The sequence below is a fragment of the Mus caroli genome, unplaced genomic scaffold (genome assembly GCF_978045245.1).
Source record: "Mus caroli unplaced genomic scaffold, Mus_caroli_1 scaffold_19, whole genome shotgun sequence".
Taxonomy (NCBI): domain Eukaryota; kingdom Metazoa; phylum Chordata; class Mammalia; order Rodentia; family Muridae; genus Mus; species Mus caroli.
Window position 1 is genome coordinate 74,281,153 of NW_028227274.1, and position 17,917 is coordinate 74,299,069.

A 17,917-nucleotide genomic window follows, 5' to 3' on the forward strand; every position below is an offset into this window, starting at 1 on the left:
AGGGGACACTCTGCGGTCCTAGAAGCCTATTCAGGTGTTCCCTGGTTTTAAATTAACGACTGTTGGTCTTCTCTCTTGCTGTATCTGGATGAGTTCTTGGCCAACAACCTTTTCTCACCGCATGGCTTTTTCTTTTGTGTTTTTAATGTCGCCTTTTAATGAACAGACCTCCTTAATTTAAATGAAGCCCGATTGAGCTGTCTTTTTGCTGATGGCTAATGTTTTTTTCTGCCCTGCCAAGGGACTTTTTCTCCCATTCAAGGTCTAGGATATATTCTCTGCGGTTTCTCTTATAGCTTTATTATCTTTTCTGTTTAGGCTTATATCCCTTCTCAAATTAATTTTTCTTGAGCATGCAGTAAAGCTTCATTTTTATTTTTAATGTAGATACCCAACTGGCTCAGCACTGTTCCCTGCAAACCCACCCTTTCCACCGAAGGGTAGCAGAGTTGTCATTCTAGGTCGCCATGAATGTGTCTATTCCTGTGCCCTCTTCTGTCAGCCCCTTGTCTTATCCCTGAACCCGCCTCACTTTGTCCATCCCGTAGCTTTATGGCACAATTATTGTTATCTGGCTATGCCATTTCCTCCAGCTTAATTTTCTTGTTACCACCTCAGCTACTCAAGATCCTTTGAATTTTCATATAGTTTTAGAATCACCCGCCAGACTCTCCACACATGCACACACACATGCATGTGCATCGTGGCATAAGTCTTGGATTTTGATAAGTATTGCACTGAATCTGTAGATCAAATTGAAGGAAACAGACACATTAACACTATCACTTCTTTCAGCCCTTGAGATAGCACTTCCATCATTTCTTTAAGTCTTTTATTTACCACAGTGTTGTTTTGTATTACTCAGTGAAGGATGTGCCCATATTTTATTGGATTTATTCCTTGGGTGTTTTCTGAAAGAATGTGATAACAAGTGATACACACACACACACACACACACACACACACACACATTCTATCTTCCACATGTTTCTCACTATTTGTATTACTTATTGTCCTCGTTGCTATGACAAGATCCTTGACAAAAGCCATATAAGGAAGGTGAAATGCATTCTGGCTGAATACTGTGGCCTATGGCCCATCATGGCACGGAAGGCACACAGCGGGAGTGGGTCAGCCCATGCTCATCGGAGCATACTGTGGCAGCTTCTCATGTGACACCAATCGAGAAGCAGAGAGCTCCCTAGAATCAGGATCAGAACTATCTTTCAAGGACTGCACCTAGAAACCTACATCAGCTCAACTCCATGTTCCAAAGTTCCCAATCACAACCTTCACAAATATGGGCATTATCTGGGGACCAAGTGTTCAAGTGAACGAGCCTGGGGAATGTGGTCAGGAGTTGGGCAAAGGTGTCCTAGGAATAGGCAGAGGTGACAGATGTCTGGTCCTCCTAAATCTTGCTTCTCAGAGTGCTTTGACAGTCCTCCATGGTCTGTTGAAGGGTCCTAGACAGGTATGGTAAAGGTGGGGCCTGGCAACATAAAAGACCAAGCAGGCATAAACTTCACCAGATCTAGGGGTAGTTTGCAGGGCCCTATGGATGTAAGGTAGGAGTTATCCCAGCCCTAAACCTCCTCCTCTGTCTTGAGACATAGGTGCCAGCCCCATGGAACTGCAGGCATTGAATACCGTTGGTCTTCTGGGTTCGAGGCTACAGCTGAGAGTGCTGCAGGGAGCCAGGTTCTGTTTGGAGTTCTCAGCCTTCTTGATAAGATCATTTAGAAACAGACACAAACAGAAGCTTGAGGACAATTTTATGACAGTCTGGGAGAGAAGCAACAGGGCAGATGGTGGCCAGGAAGAAGGAGACAAAGAGAAAATCATGCCTTTTCTTTTTTTCCTTAGGGTTGAGGTCAGAACAAACAGTGAGAAAGCCCAGGGTCTTAGTGTGTTTAGGTTTTCTGTCCATATGAAGAAGAGATAAAGAAAAGGAAACTGAGGGCAAGCCTAGAGCCAGGCAGTAGATCTGAGTTTGGAGGCTTGCAATTCCGTGACAAAGGATTGCTCTGGGAATGTGTGCTTATACACAGCAATAGAAGCAATTTATTAAGAAAGGGAAAGTGAGAGACTACCCCCCCGCCACCCCCTCAAGGTAGAAGTGGGCTCCTGAGACAAAGGGAAAGCTCCAAGATGTGAGGAACGTGATCCCTTAGTGGTAGGAGCCATTTTGTTCCGCCAGCCCTTCCCAAGTTTGCACAGCCTGGACTTTCCTGGCACTGGTCCCGCCCCATTCACTGCCCACAGCCCAGGTGAGGAGGCGCTCAGGTCCTTCGTTGCCAGCTGGTTTTGGTCATCTGTTCATCTTGGTGATTCAGCTTCTAGTCTCTCTCTACTCTGCTGCCACAAGAAGGTATCCAGCCAGTCCTGGTCTACTCTGATCAGGCAGTTACCAGTGTCAACAGCCCTGCCCTCTGTCCCCTGCCAAGGCCTGAGTTTGGAAAGAACAGTTGGGACAGAAAAGGTCTGTCACAGAAGGCTCCTGGAGGGACACACCTCCCCACTGAGGGTGTGACAGAGATCTCCCTGGCCCCATCGCAGGTCTCTTCTGATCCTTACTTCTAGCCCAGCCCCTTCCCTGCCCAGGCTAGACATTGTCCTGGTCCCAACTGCCTGGTCTAGCTCTCTCTTAACTGCTGTAGGTTCATCTGTGTGAACTCCTTCCAGGAAGAATATGGAGGGTGCTAATGTGCTGTTTCAAAAGGCAGGCCCTGGGATTCGAGAACCGCCTCTCACTTACACTGTAGTGGTGTGTCTAGAAGTGTCCTATTAAATTATTTGCCTTTTTGTGTGTCTGGAATAGTTTGTAACAACATTCATTTTTAAGGAAGAGGTGCATAGGGCCACCCACCACTCAGGGAGAGAGGCCTGAGAAAAGGCAGGCCGCCTGGACCGTAGGCAGAAAGAGGATAGGATTCTAGCAAAGAGAGGAGACGGAAGGAGATGTGTGGAAATCTGACTTGTGAGTCACTGGGACTCCAGGGACTTGCCAGAGCATGGCTGGGTCAGGCCAGAGCCAGGCCGTCACCGTGGGCATGGACAACAGAAAAGCTGTGTCAGATTTACTAGGCTGCAAGAGAATCCTCCCGTGCGGCTCGGCTATGCCTTTGTTTCTGGACACTCAGAGGGTTTTTCTCAGGGGAGAGTGGGAACTCCCTTCATAGTGTTGTTCTCATGCTTAAAACCCAGTTCAGGCATAGATGACCCTCTGGTGCTCCGAGTCTGGTCTTGGAAGGGCAAGCACATTATCTGTGCCACTGGGAAGAGGGGACACTCCTGGGGGAGTCATTCGCTTTGACTGACCTACTTAAGTGGCAATGCTTTCCTTGGCTCAAGTGAGACGTGGGGTGCTAGGATGCTCGTCTTTAGACTGGTATGGAAAGGAGCACATACCTTGCCAGGTACAAAACCAGCACCACGCATTTTCATGTCCTGGTTCTGCTCTGGGTCTGCAGAGGCGTGTCCTGATACCTACTGGGCTCTCCTGTTGCACTGTGGAGCCACACACTGATCTCTTCCCTCCGCATCTGGGACTCTGTCTGCTGCCTTTCCAGAGAACCGGAGGGGCTTTCCCATAGAGGCCCCACCCAGTTTCAGTGAGAGAGTTTTGCAATGTCAGCCAAGATGCTCTAAATCCACCTGCTGTGCCACCATCCCACCCCCTGCCTACCAAGTAGCTGGGACCATGGGCACAAACCGCCACACATGACTTCGGCCTCCATTTTCATTGTTCCTGTATAGAAAGAATCTGAACTCAACTCAGACGAGGTGGCTGGTGGCTTTGGATGATGCCTCTTTGGGGGGGGGGGATGTGGTACGTCTAATACTTTACCTGAGGTGGTAGGAATACAGTGATTCAGTTCTTGCTGAAGGACTCCTTTCTGCAGGACAATTCATTAGTGTTCTCTCTCTCTCTCTCTCTCTCTCTCTCTCTCTCTCTCTCTCTCTCTCTCTCTCTCTCTCTCTCCCTCTCAATGAGGAAACTGTAGCAGCAGGCCAGTGTGGGGTCAGATGTCCCATGTGTCCTACCCCCTGGAAGCATATGGACCACTGTTAGCTAGGTTTGCCCTCTTCATCTTGCTTGGTTAAGGTTTGCACACATACCAGCCACACAACTCCCTCTCCACGGCTAAGTATGGGATTTCTGTCATGGGAGCATGAAAGTGACTAACCAAGGGATGTGGTTCACCTGGGCTGCCTGTGTGTCCAGGCATGTGATCCTCTGCTTATGTCTTCATAAGTGCTTTATTCCAGCTGTTGCTGACCTCCTCAGTCTGAGCATTTCTTAGGAGACACTGCGGGTCCAGGGTAGCCCTCCATGCTGTGGTTGAGTCTTTGATGAGAGTTCTCAGTTAATCTGGATAGGGGGCACATCAGGTAGAAATGTGGCTGTGGGCTGGAGTGGGTGCCAGAAGGTCTCAGAGAAGGCACTGTGAGTCCTGGGGAGAGCAAACATCTGTGCACTTCAAATGAGAGATGTGTACTGGGTAGCCAGTTAGGAACAGGCAGCATGGCCTGTGACCAACCCTACTGCATAGGGCAGACAAGCCATGAGGCATTAGGAAGACCTGGGGGTGGGGGTGGGGGGGTGGGCAATGCCTCCAAGTTACCTGTTCACTTCCAAAAGGAACCAGGCAGAGCCGGGGAGAAGGATTGCAGTGTGGTCTTCAATGCGGTGCCCTCAAAACCTCTTCCGAAGGCTACCTCAGGAAGATGAGTACCAGGAAATAAGAGTGGGGATGTGGTAGTCAGATGTACTCATGTCCTCATGCCAGAACCCATGGAAATGGCAGGTCTCATGCCAAAAGGCCCTTCCCCCAGCAGATGGAGAACAGGCTGCCTGCAAATCAACGGCCTTGGATAAGGAGAGGGCCTGGATTAGGTGGACTCTAGAGTAGCCACTTGGGCCTTCGTGAGCAAAAGGGGAGTGGGAAAGCAGCAGAGGGCATATCTGGTGGGAAGTGTGGCTCCTCTGGCCACTTTCTTTATGCTGAGCTGTGGGGGCTGGGGAGGGTAGGGGGTGGGGGGTGGGAACTTTGCCAGACTCAGAGAATTCCCCAGTGAAGGTGCCTGGGTGAAGGCAGCAGTCAGGCAGGACTGAGCGGAGGGTGGGAACTCTAGATTGGAGGACTCCAAGAAATCCTGAAGGAGCCGACCGATCCCAGAGGGATTTTACCAGCCCCTGGGGCAGCTTCTGTGGAAATAGGTGCTGATAGAACCGTTTTTAATGCTAGAGAAAAAATGTAAGAGTTTTGCGAGGAAGGAAACATTTCCATGCTATCCACCCACAAGCAGCAGCCGCAAGGGAACGCCGCTGTGAACATCGGGGGTTGATTTAATGGAAAACACGGGAAGATACACAGGCCAAAGCTATTTGATGGAGGTGGGGTAGAGGTAGAAAGGACAGAATGCCCACTTTCACTGTGGGATACTGAGGGATGCTCTCTAGGAGTGAACAAAATGGAACCTACCCTGTGACCTGTGCTGTGTCCCTGCTGTGATTTAACCCCCACAATGATGGTTTTGTTGTTGTTGTTGTTGTGCAAGCTACTGGTCTGTGGTATTTTGCTATAGCATCCCCAGCTGACTAATGCACCGTGTTATGTAGAGATGGGCCAGCATAGAGCACAAGAAGTAGCTAAAACAGTTGAGAGAGGTTCACTTCCAGAAATTGGGGTTCAGTGTGGGAAGAACTAGAGTAATGACTACATATTTTCATTATCAAGCTTTAGTTGCTTTTTATTTTTCAAAGCATTCATATATGTGTATATATGAATTTCAAACACTATGTAGTTAAAATGGGAGAGGGCTACATTTTATTGACTTGGGTTGTGAGAAACACAAAGGCAGAGAGTGAAGCCTTCAGCTTATCTTGTCTGTAGTTCTCTCAGAACCGCCCTCTAGGCTCCTTCTGATAACAAAAAGGCTGCCATAGCTCCAGACCTTGCAGGTCCCCACTCACATTATCAGTGATGGCTTTTTCTCTGGAAGCCCCCAGAAAATATGTCTTTGACTCTCATGATAAAATGGACATGAACTTATTGGCTCAAGTGAAACCACAACCTACCCCCATTGGCTGTGAAGGCATGCAGCAAATTCACCTAGAAGGAAACTACCATCCTTTTACCAAGAGGAAAGGAAGAAGGATGGTAGGTGGCTTAAAGCAGCAAATCCAGTGTGGATGTGTTCTCCTGGGGAGCTTTTCCCTCTCCTGGGAGCTGCTGGTGCCTGGCAGCAGTGGCTGGTCAGTTGGCTGGTTAGATGGCAGTTGTGTTAATTGTGTGGCCCATAGGGTAAGAAAGGATACTTATATGAAGAAAACGACTCTGATGGAGTTAGGAAGGCAAGTATCCTACAGTAAAAAGGGACTGGGGGATTTAAAGACTGAAAACCCCAGAGGGGCCACAGAGGCATCTTGGGAGATATGTATGCTGGGCATAACCTAGACATCTAGATGGTAAGACTGAAGGGCTTGTAGAAGCCCCTGACCCCACCTCCTACCCCCAACTTCTTACTGAATACACCTGGAAGGACATGATTGGTGAGTTCTCTAGAAGAGAAACCCTCAAGAGAGGGCTGCACTGGGCAGTCATTTGTCACCGAAACTGTAGCATTCAAGCACACAGCGGATAGCTTCCCGGGAATGGATCTACTGTGTAGCAAAGCTGGACAAGATGCATGTGGAGAGGGGGTACCCTGTCAGCAAGCACAGCTGGAGGAGGGAGGAGGGTTACACGGGTCAGGGAGGCTCAGCCCTGGGTCCTTGAGCCCTTGAGAGTCATCCTCCATCTTGGCTGCAAAGAGCCACCTTGCCAGATCTACCAGCATCCCCCATTCCCTGTGACTGGTCGCTTCAATGGAGGAGCTCTCGGATCAGGCAGGCAGCTATCCAAACCTTCCCCACATCTGCTCCCAGCAGCTGAGCCCAGCGCTTCCCTGGAACAGCTGGCTTAGCGCCCGAACCTGTTTATGTCAGTGAAACTTGCTATTGTAATTATGCAATTTAATTAAATAGTATACAAATCACTTAAAGCCTGCTGCAAAAGAAAAGGGGAAAGTTGCTTCTGTGAAAACTGAATTGAAGAAGAGAATAAAAAGAAAAGAAGCTGGTAATTTAAAAATATACATATTGTTGAGTTAGGCAGAGGCGAAACAATGAAAGCTTGGGGAACCAATAAAAAAAAATGTTTTAGTTTTGTCTGTCACGTGACTGCTTCACATGTAGCCCAGGCTAGCCTCAAACTTTCTCTGTGAGTGAGGAGGACTTTGAACTTCTGGTTTTCATTGTAACTCCCAAGTGCTGGGATTACAGACAAAAGTGAGCTGCCACGCTCACTTTTCTGGATGCTATGGCTCGAACCCAAGCCCCTGTGTCTGGTGGGCAAGTGCTCTGCCAGCTGAGCCACACTCCAGCATGGACTCAGAGCGCTCTGCCAGCTGAGCCACACTCCAGCACGGACTCAGAGCGCTCTGCAAGAGCATTGAATTCTTTAACCCACTGGAAAATGGAATAATGGAGTCATAAACTGTAAGCAATATCACTTAGGCATCAGAGATGGCAGGCGTGATGCCATTCAGGAGGCACAGAGTTAGTAAGAGGCATCACCAGCCTGGAGACCTTGTTATCGGTTACATGGTGCCCTGGTTGGGATAGATGTTAAGAGACTTCAGGTGAGTGACCCGCTGTACCAGTCAGCCACTGCCATTACTCTGGAAAGCCACCTTTTACTCCACTGGGCTCAGCCTGGGATGAATAAACCTCCTCTGAACCATGTGTCCTTAGCGAGGTTCTCTGGTACGGACCAAAACGGGAGCCGACACAGGGAAGCGGCAAGCCAAGATGGCTTCAGCCTCGCTCAGTTCGCTCAGTTCGTCTGCCTCTGCTAGAGGTTTCTCTGGGATCAAAAGCTAGCCCTACATCATCCTTCCCCAGACTGTAGCAGCTGCGGGATGGTGACTTCATAGCTGCCTGACTCCGTCTCTGCTTGGAGCTGAAGCCTGTGTTTCCTCTGCATGCTCATGCGCTCTGCTCCTCCGAGACCTGGTGACCTATGACCTTGGCTGTGGCTCTTTCTGCCTCTGCAGCTCCACTTAGCAGTTCCCCTTCACCCACACTCTGGATCCTCCCCACCCTCTGAAGCCCATCTGTTGTCTCAAAAACTCAGCGTGGAGAAGGCAGTGACAAGCATTCAAGAGGTCAGTGACAAACAGTAGTCCTCTTCCTCTTGCTCTGCTGTAAGGATGGCCACATCTGTGAGAAGCCCAAGCTCACGAGACAAAGAGTGATCATGGAGCATTTTAGAAGAGTGTGCAGGCGAGCTTCCGGTAGGAGATACCATTAGGGAGTATGCTGAGGCAGTGTGTTGCTTTGGCTGGGCTAGTGACAGTGCTGGTGACCTCCTCAGCCTAGTTTCTGATGACACATCATCTTCTGTACAGAGGACAGCATAGCTGGTCCAGGAAGAGCCCTGAAAACTTTCCCAAGCCCCAAGAGTTTTCTGGTGGGGGCTGCAAGCGTGGTTGGCATAGCTAAGTCACTTTTTACCTGATGCCCTGGGTAGGAGTGTCCCCCTTGCCCTCGGAGAAGTGGCCTTCTGCTGTGTGCATATGTGACCCCCTTCAGGAACTGCACTGCATGTTGGGTAGGATCGAGTTCTGAGGAGACAAGATAGGTGGGCTCTTCAAAGCTCCCATCTCTCAGCAACACTTCAGCCCCTCAGAGGGAGAAGCCCCACCCCTCTACACCCGTCTGTGTCCCAGGCTTGTCTTCACCGCGCTGGGTCCTAAAACACAGAGTTCAGAGACTGTAGTCTCCCCTCCCCCAGCCTGAAACCTGCTTGCTCAGGGGTGGAGCTTCCTGCTCAATCGTTCTGCCACGCCCACTGCTGGAACCTGCCGCTTTGCTGTTCCGAAGCCATCACGTGATCACCCTGCTACTGGACCCCAAGATTATTTGGCGGGAATTGGGCCCCTCCCCCTTCCTTTATAACTGAGTGCCGGAATAGTAAAAATTGAACCTTGAGCAGAGAGCTTTGTCTTGGTTCCTTCCTTATCTCGCGCAGCCCAGCCCCTCTTCTCTTCCAGGTTTCCAAAATGCCTTTCCAGGCTAGAACCCAGGTTGTGATCTACTGGCCAGATACAACAGGAGACCACAGCTTTCTCTTCCACCTGAAAGGATACTTTGGTTCTGAGAGAAAGAACAGTTGGGACACAAGGTAGAAAAAGAACGGTTAGTTGTCACACTGGACACCAGGTAGAAATAGAACTTTCTGAAATAGGTCAAGACAGAGGAATGAGTAACAGGACTCAGGCCCTGGCAAACAAGACAAAGATAAAAAGGGCAGAGACCTCACCCAAGCCAGAGCAGCTGACACTCATGTCACACAAACGTCTTGTGCTGACTAAGCTCAGAGTACCACACCCCCATCACCCCAGACTGATGCCTGCCTCAGAAGACCCACGGGGCACCACACGGTCATGGTCATAGCCACCATTCCCTGCAGAGCTGGACTTAGGCACAGCCAGCCTGCTGGGATGTTTGAGTCCTCGGTACACCTTACAGCTTGTCTGGAAGGACAGATATGGAGACGGGCTGGTCTAGGAGAGACAAGGCATTGCCACACTCCACTTGTTTCCTTTGTATCGTGAGAACCCTTTTCCTTTTGCAAACTTAAACTGCCATTCAGTCTTAGCACGGACTGTCCCAAGTAACCTCAGACCTGTGGGCCGCCTCCATGTTGCTCCCTATCTGGAATGTGGCACCCTTGTCTTCGTGTCCCACTTGTGTACCTGTGAGCGTATGAACAGAGCATCTGTCCTCCCTGTGCTGATGTGCTTCCAGGAGCTGAGTGAGGATTTCCAGGGGTCCTCTGACTATGGGGTTTTCTCCTCTAAAAACATCCAATAGTGACTCCAAAAACAATACCAATGTACTGAATGCTGACCGTCTTTGTCCTGCCATTTCCTTAAGGACTCAGGAGGTCAAATTTGCACCAGCTATTCCCAAACCTCTACACAGCTTTCTCAGGACAGGCTAACGGGTGGGGGCCTAGACTGTGTCTGCTGGGCGTTCGGTACTGTGCCTAGTCCTGGACAGGCACATCTGTTTCTTCCTAGGCTCTCTGACACCAGGCCATGCTGTCCAAGGGTTTATCCCTCAGATAGCATGATATGGGCTAGACTTCTCACTCCAGGACCATGCAGGATTAACTGGACAGGGCTAATAAAGCAGGCAGAGGACATGGCACCTGCTATCTGGAAGCAAGTTACTCAGCACGTAGTTCCCTCCCTGTTGTCTGGAAGCCGCCTGAGAGGAGTGTAGCTAGAACCTGCCTTCTCATGGCTGTATCCCTAGCAGGAAGCAGATGTTGGACTCAATAAATGGGCTGAAGCTATCCCACCTGCCTGGCAGGCACACAGGACCAGACTAAACCACAAAGCACTGTCCAACCATTAGTTAAAGGACATTGTTAACATTAGTGTAATTGTCAGTACCCATCACTTTTAATTTTCAATTCATCTCGTTGCCACCGAGTGCCACAAGTGTTCCAGAAGTAAGAGCCTTTGTGTTCGCTTCCTGCTTTCCCTTGTCTGTCTGCACCAAGGCAGAGGGAAGCGATACAATGACCAGGAAATGGAGCCATGAGGGGACACCACAGTAACGAGCCCAGACTGTCTCTCCCTGGGATGGCAGCCTGGAGCCAGAGCTCTCTGTTCTGTGGACAACACTTCCATTTAATCTAGCCTGTCTCGGGGAGCCGGGGGGCGTCTGTCCTGCAGCAGCCAGCCTTGACAGACAGGGCCGCTGGTCACAGAGCCAAGGTCTGGAGAGACGGAGCCTAGACAATGCCCTTTGGCCTCTTTCCAGCCATTCCTGGAGATTCAGGAAAACAAGTCATTAGTCTGGAGGACTTTAATGATCAGATGAGAGCCAGGAAAGTCGGGTCATACGTTTGAAAGCTCCGGGGTCAGTGTTCGGGAAGACAGCGGAGGGACTGCAAACCTTGTCTTGTTCAAGGAGAAGAAGCATGGCTGGCACCTTGTCCCCAGATAGTGGTACCTAGCACCGGGACGGTGGCGGAGTGGAGTCTGTAAATGTGGAAGGTCACTACCCGCTGTTCTCATTCTCATCTCCAGTCATAATTTTAGTATCTGTTTGGGTTGGAAAGACCATCCAGATCATGGCCCATTTATCAGCAGGGAGATAGAGGAAGCTTGTCCGAAGCAGCTGCTCCTCCCATGTCTCAGGCTTATAACCTCTTCTCCCTTCTCCTCTTCTTCCTCTTCCTCCCCCTCCTCCTCCTCTCCCTTCTCTCCCTCCTCTTCCTCCTTTTCCTTCCCCTCCCCTCCTCCTCCCCCTCCCTCTCCTTCTTGCCCTCCTCTTACTTCCCCTCCCCCTCCCCCTCCTCCTCCCCCTCCTCTTTCTCCCACTCCTCCTCATCATGATCATCATGATGATCATCACCATTTCTTCCTTTTCTTGTAACACTGTTTTAAAACTTAAAGCACATTCCAAGAAAAAAAAAATCTAGGACACTGAAAAAAAATTACCTATGCTGTTTATTCATTCTTGCTCGCAGAAGCCATTAGCTGTAATGACCCTTCCAAATTAATCAGGTCTGTAAATACCCCACTGCTGGCAACTGGGAGAAGCCGCTGGTGGGTTCTACCCGAAGTCCCGAGTCCAGGGCTCCACAGCACAGTCTGCAGACCTGCTTCATGCCAGCCGTTTCCTGAAAAGGAGGCAGAGGGTCCCAGCCACTCTTGGAATGCGGTGTGGAGCTGAGGCAGGCACAGGTTCTTGTCTTTGTCAGGGGCTTCACTAGGAAGGGCACCACCACTCAGACTAGAATGCAAAGCAAGGCTGATCTGGTCAATGCAGGCTACAGTATTTTCAGAGCAATATCGGAAAAGGTCTGGACTCTGGGAGGCTCCTGAGGGATATGGGATTTGATGAGAGAGCCAGGAGAGTCGGCTAAGGCACAGAGGACAGGACCAGGGGAAATGCACTGGAGCCTGTGTGACAGGTGGAAGCAGGCAGAAGACAGGGATGGGATGGTGCTGTCCCCAGAGGAAAGCAGATGCTGTAAGCAGATGTGAAGAAGAACCTTGCCTTGCAGCATATAGGCCCTATGTGCAGCCATATGGCACAGACCCATGCTTGTCAGATGCCCTGAGCAATGGGGCTTTAGTCCTGGTGACAACTACCCTGCTCAAGCTTGAGAGTGACATGGGCCACTCTGATTTCCAAGATGAAGATGGACTTGAGTCATGAAGAGATAGTAAGCCTTGCACCAGTATTACAGATGGATTTAAAAAAACAGATATATATTATCATTTAACCATTTTTCAGTGTTCAGTTCCATGGCATTAAATTTATCACAGTGCTGTGTAGTCATACTCAGTACTCATTTCAGAGCTCTCTCCTCTTCTCCATCTGTGCTCATAAGATACCAACCCTCACCCCCACCCCCACCTCACCCCGACTCCCCACCTCCAGCTCCTGCCCTGTACTTTCTGTCTCTGCAGATATAACTACCCCATACTTCTCAAGTTAAGGGGAAACCGTGGACGTGGTCTTTTCTGCAACTGGCTCCTTTTACTTACTATGGCCTTGAGGGTCACGCCCAGTATAGATATGTCAGAATTTCTTTCTTTTTGAAGGGTGAATGATATTCCATTCACCTACCACATTTTACTATTCACTCAGTGACTATTAGAGACTTGAGTTGCCTCTACCTTTGCCTGTTGGGAAGGAGTCAGTTATGAACATGGCTGCACAAATGTGGATGCCTTTCAAGGCTTGAGGCATGGATGTGGTCAACCTGCTCTGCCGCTATGACTTTATAAGAGCCTTCACTTTCCATCCTGAAATACATCAGTTGTGTGGTATATGTACCACCTTCTCTGGTTTACCAAGTTCTTCCCTTTCCTGCTAAAGCATGGCATGCTGTGGTCTTGGCAGAGGCAGAGGCAGAGGCAGAGGCAGAGGCAGAGGCAGAGGCAGAGGCAGAGGCAGAGGCAGAGGCAGAGGCAGAGGCAGAGGCAGAGGCAGAGGCAGAGGCAGAGGCAGAGGCAGAGGCAGAGGCAGAGAGGCGAGGAGGCAGAGGCAGAGGCAGAGAGGCGAGGAGGCAGAGGCAGAGAGGCGAGGAGGCAGAGGCAGAGGCAGAGGTCAGCCTAGTCTGCTTAGTGAGTTCCAACTAACCAGGGCTAGAATGAGACTAGTTGAGGAAGGAAGGAAGGAAGGAAGGAAGGAAGGAAGGAAGGAAGGAAGGAAGGAAGGAAGGAAGGAAGGGATTTAGCCACACTTGGAGAAGCCAAAGCCAAAGAAATTTACTTTCAAGCTTTCTTTCCCATGAAATTTTCCCTCTCCTGTCCCCCCAAAACTGAGGTACAAGTCAGCAGAACGAGAGGGCACCCTGTCTTGAGGCATCCCTACCTCCTCAAGTTAATTGCTCAAACTTACATTACAACGCATTACAGCAGTGACATGCTCAGGCGGAAGCAGAAGAATTCACAGTTCAGGGCGACATTGTCATTAACTCAAGTCTTTGGTGTCAACTCCCTCCTACAGCGGAGCGTCCCTGCGTGGCCTCACAGTCAACCTCCCCGATGCATTTTCTGGCCTTTGTTGGTTTGTGTCAGCTCTTGAACATTATTTAAATGTAGTTTGGGGTCCGTGAATGCAATTACCATTGTGTTATTATTCAGAGGCGGATTGTTAAGATGCAGGCAGCTGTACAAGGAGATGCCCTGTGCTGTGAGGTCCAATTTAGGAGGGCCTTCTGAGCCCGCGCGCACCGTTGCTAGGCAACCCCATGCTACAGAAGTGGAGGCCTCGCTGGCTCCGGAGTGGGAAGAAGCCCAGTGCCTTCAGGGAATTGGAGGCAGTGGTCAATCTGAGACTGGCAGGGCGCCGGGAGCGGGAGGAGGCGGCGTGGGCAGAGCCCACAGGCCTGCAGGGGTGGGGGCGCCCACCCAACAGAACATGGTGTTCCCAGGGAGGGGAGGGGAGTGCTTCAGGAAGGAACGTGCATGCGTGCGGAGAAGGTGTGGAGCCGGAGGCCAGCCAGGAAAGCTTGAAGGATACCCAGAGCAGATGCTAATGTGCCTCTCTCTGCCTGTCCCTCTCTTTGCAGGAAATGAGCAGGTTTGCAGAAAGACTGGTGGCCTAAAACTGAAACCTAAGGAGTCGGTGCTTGTGAGTATGAATTTTGCTTGTTGAGTTTTGTGGTTTAACAATGTTTCTGGGAAATGGGCAGTTTCCCTGCTAAGGGCAGAAACTGCGTGAGTGTGTGGAATTGGCTTTGGGGTCTTCTTCTGGAAGGTCCCTGTCACTGGACAGGGCTGGTCCCAAGCACATAAGACATCAGGTTGAAGGAGGATGCCCTGAACCCTGTTCTGCCCTCTAACTAGAGGACACCCCTGGGTGTGTCCCAGACAGAACTCCTTGGCTGTGGATCTGTAAGTGGGCAGTAAAAGACTACCCTGGAAACCCTGAGAGGCTGTGTCTATGGTGTTCTAAGTTTGCTCTTAGGTTGTCTCTATCAGAACAATTCTCTCATACACCACAGGACAGTGTGCTCAGCCCAGAGCGGTGAGTCAAACCACTTCTGGCAGTGTGGCAAGAGCTGTGTGAGACAAAGAACTTTCTAGAAGGGCGCATGGACCTACACTGGTTCCCATGGCATGGAGAGAGACACCATTGGTAGGAGTGGCCAGGGAAGAGCCTTCTGGGGAGGGACAGACTTGATCTGGGCCCCAGGGGAGGGGGGGGGAGTACAGCAGAGGCCTTGCTCGGGGACATATTAAGGCCTTTGTGAAGGCCACAGGCGTGGGTCTGGTGGGTGGCGGAGAGGTTGGTGAGGCCAGGCAACGTGCTGAGTACCCAGAGTGGCTCAATGAAGGGTCTAGTTACAAAAAGCCAAAATGCCGTAAAGTATCCCTCAACTGTGTAAATAAAAGTAAGTTCTGCCCAATTTGTCTGATAATCCGTCATGTGCAGAGGGCTGTGAGGTTGACTGTGAGATCAGCACGTATACACTAGGAAACCCATGCTTGGGGTCTTCCCTGTGTCTCAGACCATGTCCCTCAAACACACACTGAGCCTTCTGCGAGCAGCAGCAACTAAAGACCACTAAACCCCATGAAGTCAGCACGGGGGACACACTAAGCTTTAAGTGGACTGTCACCAAGATCCTGCTTGTTCTTCTGAAGAGTCACTGCTGCCCAGGCATAGGGACAACTGAAATCTATGCACTTAACGAATACAAGTTAGCAGGAGGGACTGGCTATTTTGAAATACCAATCCTAATAAGCAGTGTTCACAGTGCCATTTCTACACAGTTGGCAGTCTTGCCTCTTGAGAGCGCCACAAGCTTACCAGGTATTCCTCTCCTAGAGCAGGAGAAACTGAGGCTTAGACTGCCTGAAATATCTATGAGCTCAGTTTTACTGAGCAGGTATGCGGCACTTCAAAGATGTTCTCTCCAACCTTCTGCTGTCTCTCTCTCTCTCTCTCTCTCTCTCTCTCTCTCTCTCTCTCTCTCTCTCTCTCTCTCTCTCTCTCTCTCTCTCTCTCTCTGATTAAGAAGCAGGCCATGCTGAGGGCTGCCTGCATCCCTGTTGGAGAAAGAGAATAGCTATGATCATATGGTCCCAGGCTCCATTGTTTGGATTCTGGTTCTGAGGCTAGTGTGTTGTGTCTCTGGATTTCATAGGCAATGCCATCAGACAAATGGTTTCTGACAAAGAAGGATGGTGGCTGTGCCCCCCTCCCCCGAAGCAGACGGGCATGTGCACATCTAACATTAGGGGCTACTCTGTCAGCATGAGAGGGTTCTGCCATGGGTGAAGGACCTGTTGGAGTGTCCTGAGAGCAGAGTCTGAGATAGTATAGGGTGCTTGTGACACGGGAGCCAGGCTACCAGCAAGTACATATGCCAGGGCGAGTCTCCTCAGTTCCACATACAGCGCTGTAGTGATGCATGGGTCAGAGAAAGGCTTGGGACTTACTTGTCCCATTAGTCTTCCTCAGCCACTTCTAGAGTATTGTTACCTCTATGACTCACCTGAGTCTAGAGCCAGGAATCTAGAGACTGTCCCCTGCAAAAGCCACACATTGTATACTCAGCAGCTGGGATGGTGTGTGCTGGTATGTGAAGAGGCCCTGGGCCTGGCACCCACTGCATTTACTTTCATTCCTAATTAGCATCTCTGTTGTAAAGACAGCCACTTGTCACAGCCATCTTGACTGCAACTCCCTTTGCGTTTCCAAAGCGTATGGGGAATAGGATCACAGTTCAAATAGGAAGCCTCTGACTGACATGTCTGTCTGTCCTGAAAATGTGGGCTTATCAACTGCATTTTTATTCCTCATTGGCGATAGTCTCGTGGTGCTTAATTGGAAAGGACCAGAAGGTCTCCAGTAAAAAGACCCTTCCCATTCCCTAGCCCCAAGCCTCTATTCTCCTAGAGACACCCTAGGTTCCCACAACTGTGTGTGGCTTTTCATTCCAACAATAGCGCCATGTAGATGCCCAAGTGTAGTTACTCAAAGGCCATGTAGAAAGGCGCAACCTTCTTGTGACTTTGAGTCAGCAGTTGGGACTATCCCAGAGTGGACAGAGCTGAAATGAGCCTTCTCTTTGGAGAGGAAACAGCTTTCTATGGGGGTATCCCAAATGCACACCCATCTTAAATGTTCCAAACTCTACTTAGGATTTCTTCTGTCTCCACAACTGATCTGACAATCACTCTCTAATTGCAACAATTGTTTAAAGCAAACCACACAGTTTGACAATACTGTACTATGGCTCTTGGAATTCCCAGGCCCTTAAAAATAATGTAGCGTTGCTCTAAACTCGCTGTTTAGAGCAAACTGTTGAGGTACTGACGTCATTCGCATCTTCTTTAATGGCTTCCTGATGCTTCCAGAGTGCACAGAGATGATCTGTGCTGTCAGCCCTTTGTGACTTCCTTGGATGAGGTGATCTCACTTCAGCTTGAAGGCGGGCTCCCTTCCTTCCCTGTGGTAGGAAGCGCTGTAATGGTATTAATGCCATCTGTCAGCAAAATGACCCAGGAGCTCTCCCTCAATGTGACAGGCTAGTATGGAAGACCCAGATGGCCCTTTCACAGTGGGACTAGTTTGTGTACCCTTATTCTGTACCTCCCTAGCTCTCAGGCCATTGGCTCACTCTGCCTACCTACCTTCTGAATTAGGTCTTATGGGTTTGGTTAATGCACATGAATATCCAAAGAGCGGTTACTTTGTATTCTTATTGGCCCAGCCTGTATGTTTTTCTCTTGCAACCAAACTTCATGCTCTCTATCCATTCCCGCAACTCCCTACCAGGTATAGTTTCTAAATTACAAGAAATCTTCTAACTTGGGCATGGCCTGCTCCAGCCCCAAGAGGGATTTTGGTGGCACCCCCTTGAAGACTTGGAAAAAAAAAATCTCATTTCCGTCCAAGAAATTGAATCATTATCTAGATTGAAATAATATCTTCCCTCAACCTGCGACAAGATAAAGGATCAAATTGGTGGAGTTTCCTTATCGCTGCAGCTTGCAGGACACAGAGTAATGGCCTGTCACTGCCTCGGGCTGGTGGGTTCTGCAGTACAGAGCCCACGGTGGCTCCTGAACAGTTTTTCATGGCTCAGTGTCTGTGCTACTGAGAGACAATGGTATTCATGGCAGATGCCATTATAGGAAACAGAGAAGTGGTGTGGAGCCTAGAACCACCTGAGCAATGTTCTACAGTGGCTGTGCCCCTCAGACAACACTCGTGGATGGCAACTCGTGGATGCCAGCCAGCAAGGTGGGCATTCTTATACTTCCAGAGAAGGAGCATGCCAAAGCCCTGTGCCCTACGCTAAGCTTCAAAAGCTGCATT

The 17,917-nt window shown here is 49.9% G+C and overlaps 1 protein-coding gene across 2 annotated transcripts in view; it reads left to right on the forward strand.

The window, feature by feature from the left end:
* Positions 1-17,917, forward strand: part of Zbtb7c (zinc finger and BTB domain containing 7C) — a 328,048-nt gene that overhangs the window by 178,049 nt on the left and 132,082 nt on the right. Inside the window, exon 4 of one of the 2 annotated variants that reach the window (XM_085833529.1) lies at positions 14,157-14,218. The gene's annotated coding sequence lies outside the window, so the exon portion shown is untranslated. Of the gene's footprint in view, positions 1-14,088; positions 14,219-17,917 lie in introns of those variants that run through there. The other variant, XM_085833530.1, reaches the window with a different exon arrangement.